This window comes from Pseudopodoces humilis, chromosome 3, assembly GCF_049639895.1.
Source record: "Pseudopodoces humilis isolate 2021_Gansu_Grassland_sample_001 chromosome 3, ASM4963989v1, whole genome shotgun sequence".
NCBI classification, from domain to species: domain Eukaryota; kingdom Metazoa; phylum Chordata; class Aves; order Passeriformes; family Paridae; genus Pseudopodoces; species Pseudopodoces humilis.
The window spans coordinates 17,365,746-17,379,150 of record NC_142202.1 but is presented as its reverse complement, the minus strand read 5'-3'; the positions used below and the strand labels follow the sequence as shown (position 1 = coordinate 17,379,150).

General features: G+C 37.8%; 1 protein-coding gene across 2 annotated transcripts in view; it reads left to right on the top strand.

The window, feature by feature from the left end:
- DISP1 (dispatched RND transporter family member 1) overlaps nucleotides 1-13,405 on the top strand; it is an 85,075-nt gene that overhangs the window by 22,876 nt on the left and 48,794 nt on the right. The window contains exon 2 of one of the 2 annotated variants that reach the window (XM_088053530.1): nucleotides 6,723-6,777. The exons of the other annotated variant lie outside the window; for it this stretch is intronic. The gene's annotated coding sequence lies outside the window, so the exon portion shown is untranslated. The remainder of the gene's footprint in view (nucleotides 1-6,722; nucleotides 6,778-13,405) is intronic. 2 annotated transcript variants of the gene reach the window in all.

The following is a 13,405-nucleotide window of genomic DNA, read 5'->3' as shown; positions in this document are numbered from 1 at the left end:
TCAGGCAAAGTTTCAGTTCATTGAGTCTGTGCACCTCAGTCTACAAAATACATTTTTTATGCAAATATATATTTGGATATTAGCATATATATGAACTGTGGATTTAGTTATTAAAAAAAGCCCACCCAAAACCAGTAAACTGAGAAGAAGAAATTCTATTTTAGGGTAAGGACAAGTGAATTTTCACTTTTTCTTCTAAAAAATTATAGATATTGTGTAGACATAAAAATCTTTTTTTGCTAAAACAGTGAATATTTGCCCTACTACTTGTGTTAGCTATTGTTTTGCAACATCAACTGACTTGGGGCCAAGCAGCCAGTTCTTTTCTCAAATACTGTGATTAAACACTTGTTTTACTTGTACTTGCAGACAGAGGGGAAAGGATGGTGTGAGCCCCACTTCTGCACCAGACAGATTAATATACTGACAATTTGGCTTTTGTGAAGAGGAGTTGTGACTTGGAAACCTTCACACTTGTGAGTTCCAGCAGGACAATCTGAGGTGTGATGCTGCCTTAGGTCAGCAAGAGGGAAGACAAACTGGATCTTCAGTTCCCTGTGGTGTGCACAGGAGGGTGAGGAAACATGGCATAACTAAAGTTTAAAAGCACTGTAATTATGTTAAGGTATTTGGAGCCAACAGCTAAGTTCTGGTGCTTCCAAAGAAGCTTTTGATACAGGCATAAATAATGTTAGCTGAAAAAAATGAAAAGCAGACCTGCTCAGATATTCTCTGTTCTTATGTTTCCTGTAGAGTACAGATTTTTTTAAAAAAATTCATGTTTTATTCAAATGTTGTTGGGAGTCCTGGCTCCCTTTCTGCAATACTGTGTGTTTCAGTGATCAGTATAGACATGTCCCACTTTGAAGTGGTCTATATCTAATTACCTTGTTGAAATTCCAAGCAAAGCTCCACTTAAAAATTTACACTGAGATTCCCTTGTGAGGATGATCAGTTCAGACTGTTTATTTTCGGTCCATGTACAACTGCTTTTTCACTCTAAGAAAATTTTGATTTCTTGGAAAAACTATGTAGAAAGTGTTGAAGTGGTATGGTATTCTGATATTGTGAAACTTTATTCTGATCTTCCTCATAAGTATCCTTTGCAGAGATGTGATTTTCCTAAATGAGCATAAATACTTTGTATTAGCTTACTTTCCACCTCAAATAAAGACTAGATGAACATGAGATCATATTCCTGATCTTAATCAGGTACGAAGTGTTAGAAATCTGCCATCAATTGCACACAAATATTTACCTTTTGATTGTTTCAATTACACCAGTTTGATTACATTTTGGGTTATGAGAAGGATATTTCATATTCATGTAGTAGGCAAGATCAACAAGATGCTTCAGCCGAGGAATTACATTTCCTTGGACAGCTAATTCATGTGGCTTTCCACACCCAGCACAAACTGCATCCTAGAGGCCTTGACTGGAACATCCTTGGGAATCTTCTGACCCAGTGATAATCTCTGAGGGATGCTGAAATAATATCGGGTCATTTTTGAAGGCAAGTGTGCTCCCTTCCCATCACTCCTGAGGTTTCCATTGAGTAAAGCTTTTTACTCTCAGTTCTGAAATCAAGTCCTGTGTTCAATTTGCATGAGCAGTCAAAAAGTTGTCTGATAGCTTTTTTTTTTAATGGATGCTGTCTGAAGCTGAGTATCAGCTAGCATGCTAGAGATTTTCCTCTCCTTCTCCTAGTATCTAAGCTTTATAGTTATTTTCTACATGCATATATTTAGCATTTTGGTATCTTTCTGAGTTGTCAATCTTTTTTTTCATGTTAAGGCATTTTTTTTGTTTGTTTTTAATAGCTTTATAAATATTTAAATAGACACTTTTTGATAATTCTTTTGTTGGTAATGTCTAAGCTTAAATATGGAGTGTAGATGTCTGCTTTCACTGCATGGTTTCAGACTTGAAAATTTTTGCTTGAAGATACTATTGATGAAATAATAAATCCATACCAGTTACTTTGTGGAGAGAATGAGATAGTGATGATAATTCCTATTCATCTTGTTGTGTAAAAATTGTATCTTGGTCTAAAAGTCCCAAGATAACACAGTTCTGACAAGATGTCATCATCCAGAAAATGCAGAAATTATACTTTAATTGTATCAGACAAACCAAAAGAGGGAGTTACTGGCGAAGCAATGCGAAAGGGGAAAAAAGTCATTGTTAACCTTTTTGACAGAGGGGTCTGCAGGGCAAATTGTAGGGACTTGTACAGATGTTGGGTTAGTAGTCATTGGACTCTCTGTGTAATGGCAGGATGAAACTTTGGTGGCAAAACTTAGTTGGCTCAAAAAAAAAAAAATGTAAAAAAAAAAGTGTCAGAAAGCTAATGGATATCTCTAGCTACCAGTAGTTGCAAGACAGACACCTGTTTTTCTTAGTCTAAAACTTTGTCCTTTTTCAAGATTGACAGATGAGGAAATTGATGTGACTGTTATTTTCAGATAATGGAAATTATCCTCACATCTTGTCATTGTAAGTGACTTCTCTGAGACAATGGTTTTCTTCCATAATCTCTGATATTTGCAACCATTTACTTGTCTGCTACATCCCTACTGTCACCAGCCAGTGCACATCTGTCCTATGTGCTGGGTGTTCCAGCTGACACTGTGCTGCTTGAACTTACAAAGCATTGTCCAGATGGAAGAGTATTTGTGCTGAGCAGTTGCTAAAGTTGAAGGTAGCTGAAAGCCCAAGGCTGTTACCCACCTGTTCAAATGGCAAATTTGGTTCATGTCACTGCTGATGGACAGAGCAGGGTAAAAAAGAGAGGAGCCAAGAGCTGCTGTTGGGATTGGATGGAAATCAGTGAGCCCAAGGTAGGAATTAAAGTTCTCCAAACTCGTCATGGAGCAGTACAAGGAGAGCAAGATATATCCTTTGTTCCATCTTTTTTTTGGAGTAAAATGTGTAGATAACTGGTTTATCATAATTTTTATGTGCCCATGCTTCTCTGGTCTGAGAGTTTATTAATAGGTTTGTTTCTCTTGTCTTCTCTTCCTTCCTCCCTGCTCCCTGACATGAGCTGCATGAGGAGAAGGGAGAATCTGCCCTGAGCAAGGAATTTCTAAGCCTCGTATTCAGCTGCTTCTGTCAAGAGTGGGCAAAAGTTCCTGCCAACACAAACAAGACACAGAACTCAGATGCAGAACGTTGCATGTGACAGCAATCTTTGCAGCACGTGGATGCAAACAGTGAATCAGCAGTGCCCAAATAGCAGACAACAGCAGTCTCATGGGATTTCTTAAAACTGCATGTCATGCAATAGAATTTATGACTTCAAATATCTCAGTGCATTAGGACTGTTTCTAATGTGCAAAAAAAACATGCAAAGGTTTGCACGTTGAAGTGGGCAATAGGTTCTCCGTGTTAATCCTTCTCAGGACAGTGAATGTCCATGTACAGCAGTTGAAATACACAGCCTCACTCCATATTCTGATTTAACTTTCTGTTCTTGAAACTAAGAGCAATGTATTTGGATGGATGTCTGTGCTGCCTCTGCCTCTTGATGTGTTGAATTTGTGCTGCTTGTAACTTTTCAAGTAAAACAGATGTGACTTGCCAAAGACCCTTAATTTCTCTGCCTGCTTGGAATCCATTTTTGATTGCCTGGGATGTAGGAGGGGAAGTCAAACATAGCAAATCATTGTTCTAAGCTGTGACAGTGAATGCCTGATTATCTTAAGTCTCCAATGAGTGTACTGGTTGAACCAGCAAAATCCTTCTGCAAATACTGGTTTCTCTCAAATTGATAAAAAAGTTACCTCAGCCTCTTACCTGTGACAGGCTGCTTTGGGGATTTTGGCCTCTTCTTTGACTTTGGAGGGAAGTAAGTTTTGGGGGTTTTATTATTCCCTTGGGTTCCAACCTGATGATGACATGCATTCAGTCTCTGCTCTTCTCTAATGTTAGTCTGGCTCCCAGATGGTTTCACCCTCTTCGAGTCCTTTCATTTTCTTCTCAGAAAGTTTCTCCAAAAGGCCAAAAGAAAGGATTTTCAGATATGTAACTCTTCCAGATGCACAATTCCGGCAATGCCAGGTGTTTGACTAAGCCCATCACATTAAGGACAAGTTGAAATCCTGCTTTGCTATGATTATTTTAATTTTCATTTGTCTGATCTCTCTCTGTTTCTGCTTATTCTCGTGGCTGTATAGGAAAGCTGTCCTGTAGTTGCTATACCAGTTTGGGTTATTCTCCTGCTGACTTCCCATCACAATTTTGCAGTGAATGTCTGAGCTTCTGGCTGGCAAGCTGTATTTTTGATATCCACCTTGGTGTCTGTTTTGTGCAGAACTTCATTGAAGTGCGTGCTCAGAATATGAGGTACTTGTGCAGAAATAGTGACTTGGGCCAAAAAATCCTTGAAGTACCTAAAGATGGTGTAGTGAAGACATGCCTGTAGCTAAAATCCTACAATTCCTTCCTTGACAAGAGTGTTTGAATCATATCCACCTTCAGTTCCATTGATATTTAGGATTTTCTCTGTGTCAAAACAGCTCAATTCAACTACAAACTCTTATTATTCAGATTGTTTCTACCTGCTTGACACCTATTATAGAATCACAGAATGGTTAGGGTTGGAAGGGACCTCTGAAGACCACCAGTCCAACCCCCTGCCAAGGCAAGGTCACCTGGAGCAGGTGACACAGGAACTCATCCAGGTGGGGTTTGACTGTCTCCAGAGAGGGAGACTCCATGACCCCCCTGAGCAGCTGTTCCAGTGCTATTGCTTTAAAGAATATATGAAGAAGGAACACTTTATATGGCACTTTAAGGCAATGTTCTCTTTGATTATGTACTGAAAAATTAAGATAATTTGCTTATATTTTCAGTAATAATATTGATACATAAGTTTTGACAATTATTTTTTCAGTGGTAAATACACTTTAAAAAGCTATTTCAGAATCATGCAGTGGAAAACTGCTAAAGACTTATCTGTTTCTTTTTTTTTTGGTAACTTTGCTGCTGGAAACACAAAACACATAGGTAGCCAAATTGCATTCCAGCACGACCTTCTAGCAGGCAAGAGGATTTCTGCTTCAGTGCTGCAGTTCATTAAAGAGTTGTAAGCAGAAATGCTGGAAAAGTTTGCTGTGGGCATGTGACGGGAGATTTCTGATAACCTCAAGGCTGCCTTCCAAATGATCTTATTAATTCTGTGAGTAATCCGGGGAAAACCAGTAGGGTTTCTTTGACTTTTGCCCTCCAAGGTTGCAGTTTTTACAGCTCAGAGCAGCTATTAGTAACAATAGCTCTTGAAGTGTAATTTAAAAAGCCCCAGGAAGTGTGTTCCTGTTTTTCTTTCTGGTGCACTTAGGACTGACAACTCCTCTTCCTTTAGCCCCTAATTCAGTGTGCTGCTGTTCCTGGAAACCTGTTTGGAATGCTCTAATGATGTTTTTCACTTGCTTGAAGTACATAAAATATAACACATGAGCCTGATTTCCAGCAGAGACTTCGGTCTGTGTGCCGTCAGCTGCTTCTCAAGAGTCTCACTCGTGGCTGGGTAAGGAGGGATGGGGTTGCTTTGTGCAGGCTCTAGGAAGTGTATGATTTTAATTCTGCTGTATTGGGAAGGTGCTGTTACAATTGTCAGCTCACTTGTGTTCAAGGTAACTAATCCAGAACAGACAGTGACATCTTTCTTGCTTTTAGTGAAAAACATCGATGGAAATTTATATTATAGGACATAATGGACATAGAATGTCATGGTCTTCACTGATGATGGGAAGAAAGAGCAATTAGTATTTGCATCTCTTCTTGTGAACATGTTCTCTTTTTTATATAGCTGGAGGTTGGATTTTTTTTCAGATTCCCATATTTTCATTATCATTAAAATCTTCTATTGAAGAGTAACACAAAGAGCTGTTTCAAATTGTTTTTATCCTTATGCAGCAGCTTTCAGAGTGTTATCATCCTACCTAAAATTGGGCTACTTCTTTCCGGGTGCCTTTTTTTCTCCTGTTCCCTTTTGCCTTTGCTCTTCAGAGCTGACATCATATGTTCTGCATTGGAGAGGGCACGATTCCTGAGAACTGCAGACACTGTTTGGAAACTATTGTATTTGCAGCCTGTTGTCTGGATGTTATTTATTATATCTACAGAACTGTTAACTCTCTCTCTAAACGTTTCCTATTTTAAGACTGTTCCTTACTATGCAAATTCACCTTGACTGCTCTTTAAAACTGGTTTTCAAGCTGAAAATAGGACTCTTGCCTTGCTAGGCAGTTTTAGCAATGTATTTATTAGCTTCATATCTATGTAACTTTAATTCTGTTACAGTTTCCAGTTCAGCTAGCAGTCTTACCTCTCTGCTTTTAATTCAGATTTGGGGAAAGCGTACCTTTTAAGTCAGATAAACAGGAAAGGCAGAATAAAGAGTATGAAAAAGTTTGGTCTAATCCCTGGTAGTAGTGTTCAACCTTTGTTTACTGCAGTTGAGAGACCATGAAAAGTTTAGCTTTTTTTTCAGCTTCTTAAAATTTTCTCATAATTACTGGTTTTGAAGCCAGCAGCTGTGTTGCTTCATGCATCAAACCCTAACTGTTCAACTATGAGTTTTAAATGGGACAGTAAACAATTGTTTATTTTTTCCTTATGACTTAAAACGCAATTTTTATACCTATAAAAAAATGTAGAAAAATAAGTGCCTACAATTTGTCAATATTCATTGTTACTTTCTAAATTTCTGTTTTAAGGGTTTAAAGTTCCAGCATTGGTTTTCAATATTTTCCAAAGATAGGAGCTTCTGTGGTAAGTAGCTATTGCTTGTTCAGTGGTCTTTTGAGAATTTAAAGTACTTGCTTGGCTGGATCTGAAATTGGTGAAATGTAACTGTATTGTAACTTACCAGTTAAGTTAGAACCATTTAGAAAGGGTTTTTTGAAGTATTTTCTTGAAGTCAGTCTGTAAAAACAAAGTCATTTTGATGCAGACTTTGAATATTACAGTTTCTCCCTAGTCTCATGAACAAAACTTCAGATTTTGTTTTCCAGCTCTTTCCCTTAGGGGTTAAATAGCTTGGAAACAATCTTACCCTAAATTGGAGAACTCAAGGAATGCCTCATGAATGAGCATTATGGTGACTGGCACTTGAGTGTTGTGTGAGGTGCAAGTGCAGTGCAGGTCACTTGCAATGATTAAAAGGTGAAACTGGTTAATGGGGTCTATGGAACCTATGTGCCCACATAGTACATAACCAACTCCTTGGTTATTTGTTCAAACTGTCCTGCACATCTAAACTTCTTGCAATGATAAGTGGTGTTTATGCAGACAGGTATTCTACACAGGGAGACTGCCTGCAGGACAGAGGCAGATTTCCCCTTCCCTATCTAGACTGCTGCTTCTAGAAACTACTCATCAAAGTTTCTGATTCCTCTAATTTTAGAAGGCTTTGTAATTAGGAAAATTCAGGACAAGAGGAGATAAAAACAGAAGAAGGAGATGAGAAAGAAGCAGATGTCCAATATAAAGTGAGGCGGAAAGGTGCAGTACCAAGAGTATAAGGAGAGATTGCTTTTGATGGACAGGTGGAACTGTGTGAAATAGGTTTGGCACTAACAGCCATTCCTTTGAAGTATTTTTGTCCTGTTTTTTTAAAAATTATTACTTGGTTATTTTGCTACCTTAGACTGAAAAGCAGATAGGGACAGCCTGTTTTCTTCCCTCCTTTTTGATTTGCCCTTGTGTTCTGAGTTCAGTACTGAGAATCTGTAGCTCCCCACTGAGCAAAAACCACTTATTTTAAGTTTCTTTATATTCCTCTGTCAATTACTACGCACTTAGATGGTTTCTTAAGGAATTCTGTAATATATGGGAATGATGATCTCATTTAGATTCTTAGCCGCCAAGTTTTCAGCATCTGTAAGGGTGTAAAATCTCACTTTATCAGCTGGAATAGACACACAAAGAAGTGTTTACTTTGATAACAAAAGAGGCTCAGTGCTCAAAGATTTTCTGGAAGGATTTTCTTTAGTTAAAGTGCATAATTTGACAACTTCAAAATAAAGAATACTATAACATATTGATGCTTTTATTCACAGCTTCAGCTAAAATGACACAATCGGTAGCTTTAGCAAGTTTTAAGTAGTCTTCTGTCTATCCTTAGCAACAGATTTCTGTTAAGTAGGAAGATATAGCTCAGTGTGTGCTTACAAAAATAGGAAAACTGCTTTTGTCTCAGATGACTCTGTAGTTTCTTATATGTTTACATCTCCTTTAGATTTACTGTAGCATGACTTTTTAGACTATGGGGTTGATTTAATAAATAAACAGTGTATGGAGCATTTCTGTTAGTCACTTTGCTGAATGTGTGATGCCAGCGAAGACCAAGCAGACTTCCCTCTTTGATACGTAGGACTAAGTTCCTCCTATGGAGGCTCCAAAAGATTCAGTAGGCGTAAAAAAATGCAGTTTTCTTTTTCATGATGTTTATGCTTGCATTTTGTAAGTATTACCTTCACATTTTTGATTAAGCTTTTACTGAATCCTTATAATAATGACAGTTTAATTTTTCATTATTTTGAACAAATTGTAGTGACATATACAGAAAAGTAATTTTTCAGTAGTTTAGTGCTAAACATTTCCAGCTTTAGATGCAGTTTAATCACATCTACGCTTTATGAAAAATGTACATCTGCAGTTCTATAAGAAATGTTTCCTAATACCCTTAATGTTTATCATTGTACATAGAGAAGATCTACATAATCCCTCTGTGTTAGAAAGACCCTTCAATTTAAATTTATTAAAGATTACTTTACCCTGTCAGGAGCAAAGTGTCCCCTAAATCCAGTTCCCTCCCATGAAAGCGTGAGAATTTCCCACTGCTTGGGGTCTGTGCAAATCATCTGCACTACAAAAGAGCCCTGGCTTCTTCCATTTTAGGAATCTGGGAAGGGTAAATATTTAGAAGTGCTGGCATAACAATAGCAGAAGTAGAAGGAAATTGAAGTTTGGAATCCAGTGCTGAGACACATTTGGCTTAAACCTTGGGTGAAAAAAATACAAGCTTTTTGGTAAATTGGTGAAATGCTACAATTTTCAACTTCGGAGTACTGAATCGGCAGGAGCTGTTCTATGTAGAATAAAACAGCCAGTTTTGAAAATGTGTCTTTTTTGTTCTTGTTTAGGCTTTTTTCTTTTTTTTGTTTTTGGTCAGAGCAGAGTGTGTTGTTCAGTTCCTTTCTGACAGGTTACAGGAACTAATATTTCACTGAGCAAATACTAGCACTGTTAAGGGAATAAGGCTCTTTGGGGAAGACAACTTGCTGATATGAGAACTTCTTGAGTATAAAGCTCAGGGGCTGTAGGTTGAATATGAAGTAAACTGAAATTAAGACCATGGCATAGAGATAGATTTCATTATAGGAACTCTGGTGTTTAGGTTGCAAAGTAGTTTGCTCCATACAAGATTTTTTGTAAAATCTCTTAGAGAGTTTTCAGCATCTGTTGTTTTCAACAGCTGCTCGATATTGAGCAGAAAGATTCATCTGTTCTCTGCATAGCAAGAAAAATGTATTCTTTATCTTGATAAATTCAATTGAGCTTGAGTAACTCTTCGGATATTAAAACCAGTTTTCCTGGTATGTTTCACTTATCTTTGGGAGATTTTTGGCACCATGTTCACATACCTAAACGTGTCCAAAGACTGAAGTCTGTTTCTGCCAGAATTTGCTAAATGACTTATGAGCCTATATAAAGACCATTTTAGTAACTTAAGCTGATACTTGGCTTGTGTTTATGCAAGACAACTCCAAATAATCCTTTAACTTTTTTTTGAGCATGTTTTTCAGAAAGAGACTGTATCAAGTTAGCTGGATAAAGAGAACTGTACTTTTTGAAAGAACTTCAGTGTTTTGAAATTAGATTTATGTTTTTATCCAATTTAAAAGCTAAAACAAAAAAAAAATTAATTCTGTATTTCATTGTAGAAGGAAATAGAGTTTAATCTCCACAGGTAGGAGACTGCTTGGGTAGCCTTATCTGATGCCTCAGGGCTCTTAGCTCTCACTCAGCTTGCTTCAGGTTGTATGGGTCTTCAGAAAAGGCAGGTTTTCAGTTAGTTCTGTTGGAAAGTTGTCAAGCTTTACCATCACCATTGTGTTTTAATAGTAGTTTTTCATGTCCCTTCCTATAATTTTGATCTTTACAGTTTCCAGATGGCAGATAATTCAGCACAGCCCCTGAAAGAGTTTGTTGAATTTTAGATCACCTAATGTATGAAGACTAGCAGAAGTTGCTCTGCAAGAGGAGCTGGACTCCTGAAATACAATATGAAATAATATTTGGAGACAGTTTAGACCACTCCAAGACTTCAATGCCTCAGTTTCCTTGCAAATTTCTCAGCATTTGGTTGCCTACTTAAATTAATATTTGTTACCTCTGAGTTTCTTTAACTTAAGATGAAAAACACATCCGTATTTAAATGCCTGTCCTTCCTTGGGTTATTCTTACTGAGAGTCCTATGCAAATTCTGAATACTGAGAGTATTCTGCAAATTCTGAATTGAAACAGTTCAAAGAAATTCTTATTTCAATGAAGTAATTTGCCCAACTTAGACACTGGAGAATGTTACCATTTTTTTCCAGTTTAGACACCCAGTGCCAAGAGGAAGTGAAATAATATGGTCTTACTCTCTATCACAAAGATACAGAGACTAGCACAGCACAGAGCATGTTTACCTTCCTTGTTCAGAATCAGATGTGTCCTATGCAAAAGGTGATATTGAATCTTAGAGTTGATTACTCAAGCTTTTTTTCCAGCCTTCTGCATCATTATCTGTTATGGGTGTGCCTAGCTGTTGCATGAGATACATTATTAAAACAAAACCCCTTACAATAGTAAGCAGAAAAAAGAAATTACAAAGGGAACTGAATTTAGACAAAAAACCTGCACTCAATGATAAGTTAGTCTCTTAATTGCAAATTATTATCAGTCTACTTCAGATTCAAGGTCTCTGGCAGCTGTGGAATTTTGGTAATAGTTCCACAGAACTCATGACCAGGGTCAGTGGGATTCTATGATCTTTGCACAATAGTGTTCCACTGGTAAAATAAATGATAACAGAGCACGTTTTAAATCTATTTAAGGCTTGTGAGACTATAAGAACTCTGTTAAGTTCCTTGTTCAATACTAATGAACAGAGCTCAGTTGTGACAGGTGACCCTCATTTAGAGTAAGATTTACCATGACCATTTCATGGGGTGTTCCATTTCTTCCCCAGTAATTCAGTTATAGCCCCATTTTACCTGTCAATTCCTTATGAACCAGCAGAATTCAAGGTGTTTATTTTTACACTGTGTAAAAATAGGCATTTCAAAATGGGTTTGGCTAGGATGGAATGGCATTACTTCTGGAAGTTCTTGAAGTAATCTCTGACAAAGTGATCAGAAGTTGGGAGGGACAGCAGGGATGGAGGCTCTCATTGCCTGTGGAAGGAGTGGAGAGCTTGGTGTAAGCAAATGTGACATCCAGTCCCACTGTGGTCCCAGCAGCCATGCAAACTGGTGTGCTGGGGAGCAGAGCTGTGCCCAGTGCTGCTCCTCCCAGCACTCCAGTGTCCCTGTGTCCCTGCAGCAGCACCACACCAGTGTCTCCACATGCCCTGCGAAGCTGGGATACAATTGCTGGGCAGCTGTGTGATAACCCTGAGAAAGGGAAGACTTGGATTTAATGCTGAAATCCAGCTGAAGGATTTCAAGCTGAGGTTTCTCACCAAGTCGTAGACTCGTAAGTACTCAGCTGTTTACTGGATTGGGATGAAGGGCATCCTTTGTACTCCTAGGAATGCAGAATTTACAGGACCAGAGAGAGGGAGAGCACCAGTAAGAGAAACAGGACTTTATAGTCTGGTGGTGAGGTCACTTCCTTGGAAAGGGGGAGACACAGGCTGGACTTTGAGGACTCTGTATGTACTTTACATGAAACAGTGCACAGAGTTTATGAACTGTCTTGGAAGATTAAGCAGAACTAAGTGTAACCTATAAAGTGGTGGACTGAACAATTTATGTCTAAGGTGCTTCATCAATAATTGAGCGAAACTGCAAAACGGCAGTAATAAACATAGAACGAAAGTAAGGTTTTTGTACATGTGGTTTCTTTTTTTTTTCCAGATTCTTGATATTGAAAAATTGATTCATTTCATAACAGAATTTTATGTAGTGAAAGCTTTTGTTTAATCCTATTTTAAGCCCCTGTATAATCTTATTTTAAATGTGCTAATCAAGCTGCAGTTTGTGTACTTGCCAGAAAAATTATTCTTGATTTGTGTTGTAGTTCAAAGAGAAATGAGCATATCTAAAATCAATAGAAATTCTACATCCACATCTGTGGGTATAAAATGTTGATGTAATAGTGGTGCATGCCAAAATGCTTGTATTTCTCAGTTTATACTTCAAAGTGAAGAAGTGAAAATGTATTGTACTACAGTGCAGTACTAGATTAGGGTATTAAAGCAGGTTCTTTATTATGTTTACCTCTAATTTAGCTGGTTTCAAAAACTCAGTTGTTATTAGCTAAATTTACAGTGGCAGTTTTAGGTTTCTAGGAAGCTCCAGTGACCTCTGTAAGAGGTAATTCAGTGAACTTGTCACTAATCATTTCATTTTTCAGCTAATTGTAATGGGTTTAATCCAGGAATTATGAACTGGGCCCCCCTTCCCTGAGGGAAATATTTCTTTCCACCTTTAAATATAAGGAGGAGTGAGCATAGGAAATTTGACAGAACTGTTCTTTTATTTTTGAAATTATGAGACTTTTGTGAAGTACTTTGCAGAATCCAGGAATGCACAGCAGAGTTTTCCTTGAATTACCTCCCTCTGAAGGTTTCACCACTGCCATTTTAATAGAATACATCTTTATCTGCTGTCACTCATGTGTTTACCTGAAAACCAGCTCATGATGGCTGTGGAGTCTTTGGGGTGTGTTCTGTGCACAAGAAGCCTGACTGTTCTCAGTCATGCTCTGACTGATAATCTGAAGAGCATCAATGCTCCTGCTCAGTGTTTACAGTAGCCATGCAAGGAGCTCAGTAATGCAGCACTTATGAGGAAAGTCATAGCAGATAATGATGTCGTTGAACTGTTGACTTGTTTTTTCTGAAAGAAAAAGTGCAGTCATTCAACAAGGAACCTGGGAAAATGCCCATCAGTGCCTTTACCAATTGTACACCACTATGTTTTAGTATTGAATTAGAATGCTAATCACTGACTTGTTTTCCATCTTGTCCTAATGAAAGAAAGTCCTGTATGTAAGGAACTGGAATTTCAGTTTGTAAGTGTTTTGAACACAGCCCTTTGTTTGTGCTTTGTTATTTTGTGAGAATTCAGAACTAGTTCAGCAGTAACTTTTTGTACAGAGGCAGAGATTGTGCATCATGCTTATC